Raw genomic sequence first — 13,122 nt, forward strand, 5'->3', positions numbered from 1 at the left:
TAAGGACTTGTGTCGCTAAAGTTTCGTCGCAACGAAGTTACGGGAAGTTAATTAACAAACGGAGACGTAACATTACTTTTACCAAACAGTAAGAAGTATGTTTTTACCAAATGCAAAACAATTCACTGAAACGAACTTTGCACTTCCTTTTTATTTACCATTTTGAATTTTTTGTCAATTATTCTATGACACTGATTATTCTGTATTATTTTTCAATACTAATCAAGAAAGAAGTTTTCAATCTTATCTATCCATGTGGAAAGATAAATTTTGTGGTTATTTATCCTGTCGCGTTTTCTACTGCGTAGTGTTTCCTGATCTATTAAGTATTTATTCTCTATTCATTTAATGACAAGGCTTAGATAAATTAACACACAGACCTACTAAATCTCATAAATTTCCCAACCATTTCAGCTGAAGGTGAAAGAGCCTTCAATAAGATTATTCTAATGAAAAAAAAATTATCGACTATAATGCACAACAGACTGGACTTTTTGTTAATTTTGACTTGCAAACATGACATCACTGCTATTTTACACCCAAGGTGATATTGTTGTTACATGTTCTATCGCTTGGCGAGTTCTTGTGGATCATTTTGTGAAAAAGAGTCATGTCCAATCCACGTAACCATAAATATTTAATTAATTTCTTTAGCAAATATTTACTACAGTTACGTTTACTTGTAGACCGAATTTGTTATACATAAACTCTTCAACATAAATTACAAAAACAATCTGGGTCTAACTTACTTATAGCTTATTTACAGAATTCCACAGCTAATAGATCAAGTAGCTGAACAGCGGAATAGATGCAATAACTCTCGCTTCTAACACTGAATAACTTTTCTGATACTAAACTAACTGAACACACCCTGAACTGAATCGTTAATTGAATACTCGTTGAATTATATCTTAACTGAATAACTTCCGTTGAATCACAGAACTAACTCAATCATTACTCACTGATTCACTGCTTAACTTACTAACTGACTGACACTGAAGTGCATTACTCATTGAATACTCATTCATTATTCATTGATTCACTCTATACTTTATTCGTATTTATATCATACTCGCCTTCTTCTCACTACACGAATTTTTCAGAGCATGACAACACATGCCTTCTAGCATTCATCTAAGTTAGAATAAAACTTGCAATATTGCTCCCCTCCTGAATTGTGAAGTCACTTGAACAATCCGGATACATAATAAAAATTACACTAAGCTGTCCATTTAACAAATCTCTTTGGAGGTTTTCTTTTCCAAGGGTTATGATATACAGATGGAATGACCTTTTTTACATTTTCGTCACATGCTGTCCTGTCACTAGAGCAGTTTTCCCTGAGAAGATGATCGAGTGAATCTATAAGTAGCTCTATTCTTTATGATCTTCTGAAAGTGGTCTCGACATGAATCCTAGGGTTTTTCAGGGGTTTGAACTTTTGCTTGCAAATCCTTTTCTGTAGTTACCCAGTTGACTGTTCTCTCATCAACGTATTTTCAAAGACAATTACAATAGATGAGTTTGACTTGGACTGGTCCATCAAGATTATTTAAATTATAAAATTGATTATTTTCAAAACATATGGCCATCCAAACACCTAATTAACTATGGAGTCCACCCTTTCGTGTGAAAAGAATTGTTTAGGCATACCTTGTCATTTCAATGAAATACAGTCTAATTGGCATTAAGATCGTGTATGTTGATATTTATTCTTCAGATTCACGAGAGTTATTCCAACCATCAATCTATCATGACATGCCAGAATGTTTGTTTATACAATGCCCCAGTTATTTTTTCCTTATAACTCCTTGTATAAGTATTTCACTTTTTGGTAGTACAATGACCACCCTCCCTGTTGTTACTGGAAACTCAACCTCTGATGTAATAATTGTCATGTACACAGAGATATCCTGGTCATGGACTATAAAGCTATTTGAAGCTAGCCTATTCTCACATCTACGCCCCTGCATGAAGTCACTTGCCAATAAGCATCTTTCCTTAGTGTTAGTACTCATATGTCATGAAATGTATAGAAGCTTCCAACTGGTAACTTCCAACTTTTCTTTTGCTGGAACTTTATGTCTACTTGCTTTTCAGATCAATTCCTTTTCTTTCATTACCAAATTGAGTCAAACTATTGTATTTGTAAAACAAGTGTTGATCAACATAAATGCAAGGTTTTCCATCAATAAATACATGAATTCATGGACATTTTCCCTCAAATAATGAATTTCTTATCTAATTTAGGGTAGAAGGAGTATTCATAGCTGAACATTATCCCATAATTCCAGCTAATTCCTATGTGTTTTATTTTATATCTGATTAGCTCTTTGTTGTTCCTTTGATCTGATTGAGCTATCGTTGGCTTAATGACATCTGTTGGTTCATTATAGTCTCAGTTGTAATGGCCATGTTTCTTACAGTTATAAGAGTCCCCTTTTCTGACATCCATTGAAAGGAGTTTTATTCCATACAGGCTATAATATACAGTTCCTCAAAATATGTCCCTTCAAGTTACACTTAAAACACTTATTGTCTTGTGACTTATTTCTTCCATTCTGAGTAACTATCTATTTAACAAATAATTTCAGTTCTTCGAGATTATTGTCAGATGATGTTGATGTTTTAATATATTGCTTGATCTGATAACTATAAATTGTATATGTTGCTTTTAGTTGTTTATCTTCACCTTTAATGGATTCAAGTTCCCTGCCAACTGCAGAGCTTCCTTTAAAGATGTGCATCTATTTTTCTTCAGCTTAGTTCTCATATTCTCGTCTGTTATGGCATTTATGAATTGGTCATTTACCAAAAAATTCATCACTTCACTTGGAGCTTCCAAGAAAGATGACTGGGCAAGCCTTTCCAAATATTCTGCAAGTTTGTCTAGGTTTCTTCTTTCTTCTGCATCATATTCCAGATCTTTGCTTTGGATTCTTCCCTCTGGTCTGTCACTTTGAACTTATTGGATAAGACAGCTATCAATGCTTGATAGTTGTTACAGCTCTAAGCTGTAATATTGGTTAATTTTGTCAAGGCTGGCCCTTTTAAATGGGCTGCAAGATGAACATCTTGCTGTTCCCTATTCCACCTGTTCACTCTGGAAATTATTTCAAACTGAACCTGACATTCTCTTATTGTGTCATTCCATCTCAGTCTGATGATTTTTTGATTGAGTGATGTTGCTGAATTTCCCAGCTAAATTCTGTGAATGGATTTGGTGGTGACATAGCTGGAGTATTCCAGGAAAGCTCAACAGTAGTGGTAACAGGTGTGAACCAAGTAGTTTCTCCTATTCCACATTTTATAGTAAATGGTGTTTTAGATTGGGAATCTTGGACAGATGCAGAAAGAGGTACGGCTAGCTTGATCTTTGCATTTAACAATTCATTTTCTGAATGTTTTATTCTGTCATTGATTTTTCTGTTTATTTCTTTGATTTTTTCATTACAGTTTTTCTGTACTTTGTTGATGTCTTTTTGTATTTCTTTAATTTTTTCATTACCACCTTTCTACTTGATTTTTTTTCACAATTTATTTTGGGCTTGTTGTTGTTGTAACCCCTCTGTACATTTTCAGTTGCTTCATCAACATTGTCTTCAAACATACTTATTTGTGTTCTTAATTCTTATTTAAATATTTCTTCTTTACATTTTAACTCTTTTTTCAAATTACTGTCTCATTCATCTTATTTTCTTGATATTCTCTAATTTTTTGTCTCTTTTTTTCTTGAGGTTCTTTAACTGTTTTATCATCTTAGCAAAATTTCAAGCTTACTTGTGTTCCTGTTGTCATCTGGAAATTTTAGTCAAAGTTATATTTTATTTTCGCCTAATTAATCCCACTTCTGGCACTAATGTTGTAACGTCGAGCTGATTCTTTTAGATTATTTGGGGAAAAGTAATGCCAAATTCACGTCACAATAACAAATTAATTTATTCATTCAATAAATGTTTACTACAGTCACGTTACATGTCAGCCTAGTTTCAAATGCATAAACTCTTAAATGAATTCCAAAATGAATGAAGAAATAACTTATTAGTAGGATTTTACAGCTAATCAATCGAAAAACTGAATAGCAGAATAGACGCGATAACTCTTTCTTCTATATCGCTGAATAGCTTTTTTGACACTGAATTATCTAATTCATTCTGAACTGAATAACTTTCATTGGATCTTAAAATTAACTCAGTCAATAGTCAATGATATACTGCTTAACTTACAAACTGATAGACTCAAATGAATTAGTCGTTGAATCCTCAATAACTTATTAACTGCTTATTCATTACTCGGTGATTCACTTCTTCACTTTACTCATATTTATAGCGCACTTTCTTTCTACTCATTATACAAATTCTGTAGTTTATAATATCCTGCGCTTTCTAGCAAACACCTAAATTAATAAATTAAAACATTGAAAATAAAGCTTACGACAATATTTTAAATAATGAGTACAATCTAAGAAGAGAGCTTTAACCATTTAAGTCATCTAGGTTACTGTACATACCAATTTTCAACGTTGATTCTAGTATACTTAAGAAGGAAAGTAAAAAAAAAAAAGTTGAAACATAATTCAGTGAAGATTTTAAGGTCATGAGACCTGAATATCTATTTCGGTTTGCATGCATCGAAGTTTGTAGTTTTACGACTTTGTGTTTACGATTATGGTATTTTTATTGCATGTCGTATTTTTTATGCAAAAGCTTGTGAGCTGCATCTAAATTTTCTAAAATCGTTTTTTTTTGCTGTCTTTAGTTCCCTAAAATCTATGCTTCGCCCCTCCCCAACTATAAAGTAGTCGCGACGACTAGCTGCATGAAAATAGCAGTTGCAAGCAGTATGCCATTATTACTGTTATTTCTCATCTGTTCAACTAGATTGTCACATCCCCGGTGGCTCAGCATTAAGTTCAAAGCCTTATTACCCTAAAAATCGGGTTTCGATGTTCGCTGTGGCTATAGTAAAGATAAACCATTGTGTAGTTTTCTGCTTAATAATAAACGAACCAAACCAGCTATGTTGAATTTACAGATTGCCATCAAATGTGGCATTATGTGATCTAAGGTGAGGAAAATGGCTGATGAGAGTATTTGTTGATCGAAAATGCAGTTTTCAGATAATCATGTTGTGGCTTAATGTGAGATAATATTTTCTTGTTTTACAGCTCACAATACTGAGAAATGAAGAAAATCTGAATGAAAAATTTAGCTTAAAAGCTGAGAAACACCAGGCTTTCTTTTAGAATTAAAGAGCATAAAGTGTATATTACAAAAAAAAAGAAACAAAAGCAAAAACACCACTTTATATTATCATTTTGAAATGTCATAAGCTATTTCTTCATTATTGAAGTATAACAAGAAAAAATGCGAATCTTGCATAAATATCACTTCTGTAAGAATAAATCATTTGTACCGTTGAACATTGTATTATTACAGAAAAAAAAATAACAGCAAAAACATCGTTTATTTTGAGCAGTGTCTACATTTTTCGTCAAATATAGGGAAAATTGTCATTAGATGTTATTTCCCGTGTTTTGTCCATTATTTTTTCCCTTTTATAGATTAAAACATTATCAGAAACAAAGCCAAATATTCAGTTACAATATGAAGATTTTATTACTGTTAGTGATAAAAAAAGACGTGTGATTGTGACGTATAATGTGGACGTGTGCCGTTGGTAGCTCATTCTGGTTTTTGTTTTGATGATTAAACGATTTAACAAGGGATGCTGGGAACGAGATTAGAGCATCACATCCGTCAACGCAGGCAGATTGGGAGGCTTTCATCTAACGTTTTCTGTGATATTGTGTTTAAAGCTTAACAAATAGTTTTCGTTTGCTTTTAATGCACGCTATATAAATATTTTAAGTTCTGTTTTCTAATTCTACAAAAAGAGGTATATGCTATGAACTTTTCTTTATCTGTGTGAATATTAATTTTATCGATATAAACGAAAATGGCATGAACGTACTGAAAACAGAATACTCGCTGATTAGTGAATACAAATTACATTCACTGAATCAGTCACTAGTACTACTACTACTAGTATTACTATTACGCTTCTACTATTAAAATTATTAAATTAATATTTACTAGTACGAACCACTGTTGCCACTGCTACTAGTTCCACCAGTATCGAGTTAAGCTAAATATGATAAGATACGACAATTACTACAAGGTAAGTCTATATAATTTATTGTTTCATTTTTGAAATATAACTGGATCCTTCCATAGCTAAACGGCAATTTTTATTAACTTGAGGCTCTATTTTATCACCATCAGTTCAAAATTAGAAATGATTAGCACAGATAGCCTTTGTGTAGTTTTGTACGTATATCTAAAACAAACACAACCAAAAATTTAGAAACCAGTTTTTAAATGCTGTATAGAACTTCAAAATTACAGTGTCAAATAATGAAAATTTCAGTGAAATAGGAACATATTACATTGCCATCAATCAAGAGATATCCAGTGAGTGGTAATGAACAGAGCAAGACTTAGTATTTTAAGTAATTAAAAAGATCATCACTAACAAATTAAATATAAATTTTATAAGATGAAGTATTCAATTAAAATGATTGGTGTATATATAAAGAAATGATTGGTGTGTGTGTGTGTGTATGTATATATATGTGATATTTGTTTAGATATATATATGTATTTGATATATGTGTGTGTGTATGTATGTATATATATACACGCATATAATTTTTTCTATAAACATAAGGGTGGGATACTGTAGTTTATATGTTTAAAATTTTTTATGTTTTAATCTTTCTTCACACCCAATGTTAGAATAACTGATCAAGGAAAGTGGAAGAAATACTGAAGATCAACTTTGCTTTAGAACATTGTTTTCTTTAAAAAAGTGTGCTTTTCTTTCTTAACATTGTGACACAAAATTTAGCTGTAAACCTGTGCAACTAAAAATTTAACCATATGAAAACAATTTCAGTTAACTAAAAATTTAATTTAAAATATGAAAACTTACTTTATTTAGTATATGTTACAAGAGTATTATTTCAAATCCCTACTGCACTGAATGTGTCAACCCTTTTCAAGTTTTGAGTTTCACAGTTCATATTCATATACTTTAGGGTGGTTCATTTTGAAAATTGCAATATCTAGTATAGAGGAAAGCCTCATACAATCCTTGAAAACACTTGGCAGGTCAAGTTCTAAGATATGATTCTGACATGTCAAGTACAGAGTTTTGTTTAAAATCAATGTTGTTTGCTTTTATGTCAAAGCAAACTGCCTTTATATGATCATTGACTCCCCACTATTTAAGCAAATGTGCCTCTGCAGAAGCTAGAATCTTTCTAGTCTAGGAGTTGGTTTATTGCTGCTCTATCCAGGATCACAGAAAGATGATCTGCTTGTTCTTTCCCTGTGAGATCATTAGAGAGCTTCCTATCCCAGTGTAGACTGTTGACTGGAACTGTTCCTTCAAGTTTTTGACAAGTTCTTCACAGAGATTTTCAGATTGAGGAATTGTTGATGGTTAGCTCCTGCACATCATGACCAAGGCTGTCAGCTGTGACAGTAAGGACAATTGTTGCCTTTCTACAACTCAACTTGGTTTTATCAACAGCTGTTGTTAAATTGGGAGTGATGATATTTCTTATTGCCCTCTTTTTAGGTTTAGAAGATGATGGTTCTCCAATTTCTCCTCTATCCTCATTACTGTTATAGTTACTGTATCCACCAACCTCATCATCATTGCTGTGGGATGATTTCAAAAAACTGAGAGTTTGATTGAAGGTCTGCTGTTTCCTGTCTATAATTGCTTCATTTATTTTTTAGCCCTTGATTCCTTTGAAAGAAAGAACGTTATCTTCTTGGCCCATGCATCCAAAATGTCTTCTTTCCCTCTGAGCAAGAAGAAAATCCTTGTTTTCTGGGATCTTGATCAGAGTCAGGACAGCCCTATGAGTGATGTCAAATAGTTCTCATTGAGGTTATTGGGAAACTCTGCCTCATTAGTTCACTGTGTTTTAGCATTTCTTTTTTAATGTTTCTTTAACTTTCCCAATTTTCAAAAAGCTTCTCCAATTTGATAATGGCATGATGTTCTGGACAAATTGGAATTCAAGCCTTGTTCCAAAAAGCTGCAGTCTCTTTGATCACAACCTTTGAGCATTCACAGCTATCTTCTTTAATATTTTGTGATGGTAGGAAAACACACAAACACAGCAGTTGCCTTTTTGAAGATAATTTACCTCCTGTTAGTTTAGTTTCTTGTGACACATGCAGCCAAAGTGTAGTCTTACTTCTTGTTGCAGTATCCATTTACATTGATACACTAATATAGTGTCAGCTGAAGTGATACATAAGAATCTGCTTAAGTACTTATATAACCTCAGAGAAATTCTAGAAACTACTGTTATACAGAATATTACGGAAGTAAAAAAGTGACAGCATGGGTTATTTATATATAAAATGTTCTTGAACATTCTGAATACTGTGGAATATTTCTGAGTGTACTAGAATATTTCATAATAATATGCTAGAACATATCAGATAAATTTATAGCCTTCCAGAATTATTTAAAACATTGTGGAATATTCAGAATATGCAAATGTAATGCGAGCTACAGATAAAAATTTTAACTACCTTGAGCAACCCCTGAATGTTATTTAATATGGATAAAATTTGGTGTGAATTATTTGTTCTTTATATTGAAAGAAAATGAGGGAGTGAGAGTGTTGTAAATTTTCAAAAATAAGGACCATTCTGACATATGTTGTAGGGTGGTTGGCTGAGAGAAAGCAAAAATTGTTATTAATGGAGTCCAGTCAAACTGGACCCTTGTTACCCGTGAACTGCTTCAGAGGTCAGCGCTAGGGAATTTGCATATTTGCATTTATATTAATGATTGATAGGAGTATAATTAGTAAAACTTGCGGATGACAATAAACTTTTGAGTATTTCTAGCTATATTGAGAGATGTTGAGGCATCACAGAGTAATTTGGAAAATGGACAGATATTTGGCGATTGACCTTTAATTATAGTAGTTGTAAGGTTATGCATTTGGGTTATAATTTGGATCTCATGCTAATTACATCATATAATACAGATATGAAACTACTCAATAGTGTGGTTGAATGGGAGAATCTTGACTCTGTGGTGGATAAGTTGTTCAAACCAGTGAGGTGGTGCTTTGTTGTTAGTTGTAAAACACAGTGTAAAGATGTTTGTGTAGACTTATTGAATGCAAATCAAAAAAGATAATTATTTCTTTATACAAAACACTAATTAGGCCTCATAATATGCAAACAACATTTGGTCCTTTAATGTTATTGCTTGAGAAAAAGTAGACACTTAAACCCACACTTTATTTTTTGGGAAATTATTGGTTTCCTTCTTAAGCTCTTGTAAAGCTTCCAATACAGTTGACAACAATGCATTCCATAAGTTAAATACACTGTTAGAAGAATAAATGTTTAACTAGTCTTTCTTTTCCAAAACTTTTCTATTGTTGTTTTCCAAATATATTGTATAAAAAAGAAATTAGACAATTTTGTCCTATTGTCTCCTGGATAATCTTGTAATCCCCAATAAGATTGTCTTGCCCTTTTTTCTCAAGAAAAAATATACTAAGAGACCTTATCCCCCCCCCCCCCATAAGATAACCCTTTTATTTCTTGAATCGTTCCTAGTATAGTATTTGTCTGTAACCTTTCCAATAAATCAATATTATTTTTTAGATAAAGAGATCAAAACTGCACACAGTATTCCAAGTGAGGACTAACAAGTCATGTGTATAGAAATAATTACCCTATTTTAATTTATAATAAATTTGTCCATAAATACACCCTAAAGTTCTACTAGCTTTGCTTGTAGCAACAGACCACTTCCTTGATGGCTTGAATGACACACACACACACACACAACTATTCCAAGATACTTTTCTTCAGGCATGCTATTAAGTGGGTTACCATCTATATTACACATGATCCAAATTATTCATGATATTAGGAAAATATATACATTTAAAAAATCAATTTAATTAAAATATACAGTACCCTATAACTTGAGTACTTTCTAAAGGTGGACCTTTCTTTTTTCAGGGGCAAACTAGGAATGGTCCAAATTATGATACACCAAGTGCATTATTTTGCACTTACTATCATTAAAGTTATTGACCAGATGTTTATGTAACATGAATGGATTAATGAGATTCCCACTGTCATTTTTCTACTATCTAGCGAAACCACAGCCAAGGGAACGGGCTTGGAAAAATCGGCACTTAGGACTAGAAACGTGGAACCTGCGGTCCGCTCTCCGCTTCATTATTTTGCACTTACTATCATTAAAGTTATTGACCAGATGTTTATGTAACAAATCAATTGATCTAAGTCATTCTGTAGTACTTCAACATCCTCAATACAGCTAAAAATTTCAAGAGTTTAAAGTCATCTGCAAACTTTACTAACTTATGCCCCTATCAGTATCATTCATGTAAATAAGAAAAAGCAAATGCATAAGCACTGACCCCTTCAGGAGGCATTATATGAGTAATAAGAGTCCAGTTTGAATTAATTTCATTATTATTAATTTGTTTTGCTCTCTTTTTCTGAACTATCCCACAATCTAATTTACTAGTCTTTCCACATCCTCCACCAATGCAGTTTTCTTGACTGTTCTTTTGTGTGGCACATTTTGCCACCTTATCAAGGCATTTTGAAAATCTTAGTACACCAAGTCCACATCCATTCCATCATTCAGTTAACGAGTACAGTAATAATATACCTTAAAAATGTTCATTTGAAATTAATCTGACTAAAATGCAAAAATGAACTATTATAAGTTTTAAATAATACCAAAATAACATTTATCTTCTCATCAAAGGTTATATTTTACAGGTGGTTGTAACTTCTCTGTTACAGAGCTTTCAAAATTGTTTTGTTTATTACTGAACTGCTCCCTCTAATACTACAATTTTGGCTTCCTTATATAAGGAAGGATATTGACTTACTGAAAATGATTCAGAGGAGTGCTACTAGGATAATTTCAGGGGTGGAAAGGCTTATCGCCTGGGGACAGGTTAAGATCTCTTTACTTTTCTTTTTAGAAGAAAGGAGTGAGAGGTTATTCTTTGAAGTTTACAAGATTATCTGGGGATTGACAGGAAAATGCCTCTGATTTTTTGTGCTATACTCCAAAGACTAGAATGAGGAACACAAATTTTAAGATTTTGAAAAGATAGGCTATGCTTCATTTAAAACATTTTTGTTTTTCTAACAGAGTGATTTGCCTATGGAATGAGTTGTTATCAGTAGTAGGTGAAGCTGGCAGTTCACAGGAGATGAAGAAAGGAATTAATAAAAATAAAGGGTTGGTTTGACAGTTAAAGTTAGATAGAATCCTTAGAGGCACCTGGCTTTTAGATTTTGTAATTTGGTAGCCAATGAAAAATTTAGGGGAGCTTAATTATTTTTGTTCTGTAGTTACAGTTGTTCAGATATTAAAACTGGTACAGTGAATTCACTAATATGAAGTAAGAAGATAGAATGTTTATAAATACAGGTAATTCATCTTTGATGGAAGTTTAAAGAAAATTTTGTACTTCAATTTGTCCACTTTATTGAATCAGCTGTACATTTTGAAACCAGTGATTTTAAATTTTTTAAATTGTTTGAACTCTACTACTGCATTGTTTTTGAGGCTCTGCATTTGATTTGGTTGTTCATCTCTTTTTTAAAAAATTATGAATTTACTTTGATGTTGCCATTTAGTTGTTTTGTCTCATGTCTCCCCTTAACTGAGTCATGTGACTCGTACACTCTTTGGTTGTGGAGACTCAAAATATTTGTATAGTTACGTGGCAGTTAGGAAATGTGTAATGTGCAATTCTAAATATATTGGGTTTTATACAAAACTTGTGTACTTGAGAATGATTGTAACAATGATCAAGTTATTGTACCTTTTTTAAAAATATTCTTTCTTACTGTAAAAGGTGTAACTTGTAATAAAATTATAGTAATATTGGTTATTTTCAGGAATTGTGACACTTATCAATTAAGAGTAACAACCTTCAATTAATCAATGAGAAATCATAATAGTAATATTTCAATTACTTGTATAGTCAGAATAATCAAAAACAGTAATAATTGGAAACACTAATTTTGTTTAATTGTTTATATGACACTAATCAATGTTCATAGGTAATATAATAATTGAGTTAATTACCCAGCTGTATGTTTTAATGTTTGATAAAAGAAATATGGGCTTATCTAAATTTTAAATTGTTTTAAAGGGATAAGGGACCATATGGCCCATATATAGGCTGCTACATTTTGTACTACCAACCTTCTGCAAATTACATATAGAAATTCCCTTTCTTATATTCAACTTCTAAAATACTCATAAAGTTGTCTCCATGCTACTTAACCTTAAACTGCATGTACCTTTTACCATATTAAAGTTACTATAACATTCTCTGTTAACCCTATAATGACAGGTCATGTGTCAAATGCCATGTCATTTTGTTTGCTGACTTTCATTCAAAATTTTATTGAACTACTATTTTACAAATTTATGTCAGTAAGTTTGGTATCAAATTGTAGATTATAATTCAAATTTTAGTGTTAGATGTTAGTTAATTTCTTAATTTAAAAGTAAATATTATAATAACACACCCAAATATCGATTTTTGTGTGTCATGTGGTATGTTGAATGCAGCACTGGTTCAAATTAGATGTGTGATGTCAAAATACAGTCTATAATTTTGTATGAATTAGGAACTCAAACTACCAATATTGACAAGCTAGAATATAAACAATGCACCTACAAAATGGAGCCATCAAAGAACACTGTGCCCGCATCCACAACCAAAAACTCACACGTCAGGACCTAGTACAAAACACCAAAGTAAACTGCCAATTTAACGACTTCACAACTCTTCAAATACACGAAGCAATAAAAATCCTACAGCAAACTCCCATAATCAACAAACAATCGACAGGAACAGCACGCACACTGCTACTTCTTGGCAAGAAACCCCTAAGCCACAACACAACACACCCCCAATTAACCCCTTCCACGAGCTAGATACCACCACCTGCTTACCGATACCTATAAATATCCACCAACAGTAATTACAATTCACACAAC

The 13,122-nt window shown here is 32.3% G+C and overlaps 1 protein-coding gene across 6 annotated transcripts in view; it reads left to right on the top strand.

The window, feature by feature from the left end:
• Positions 1-5,763: 5,763 nt before the first annotated feature.
• LOC106462420 overlaps positions 5,764-13,122 on the top strand; it is a 90,776-nt gene continuing 83,417 nt past the window's right edge. For 5 of the 6 annotated variants that reach the window (XM_022390057.1, XM_022390082.1, XM_022390079.1 and 2 more), the window contains exon 1: positions 5,764-6,180. The gene's annotated coding sequence lies outside the window, so the exon portion shown is untranslated. The remainder of the gene's footprint in view (positions 6,181-13,122) is intronic. The other variant, XM_022390063.1, reaches the window with a different exon arrangement.

Source organism: Limulus polyphemus, unplaced genomic scaffold, assembly GCF_000517525.1.
Source record: "Limulus polyphemus unplaced genomic scaffold, Limulus_polyphemus-2.1.2 Scaffold46, whole genome shotgun sequence".
NCBI lineage: Eukaryota > Metazoa > Arthropoda > Merostomata > Xiphosura > Limulidae > Limulus > Limulus polyphemus.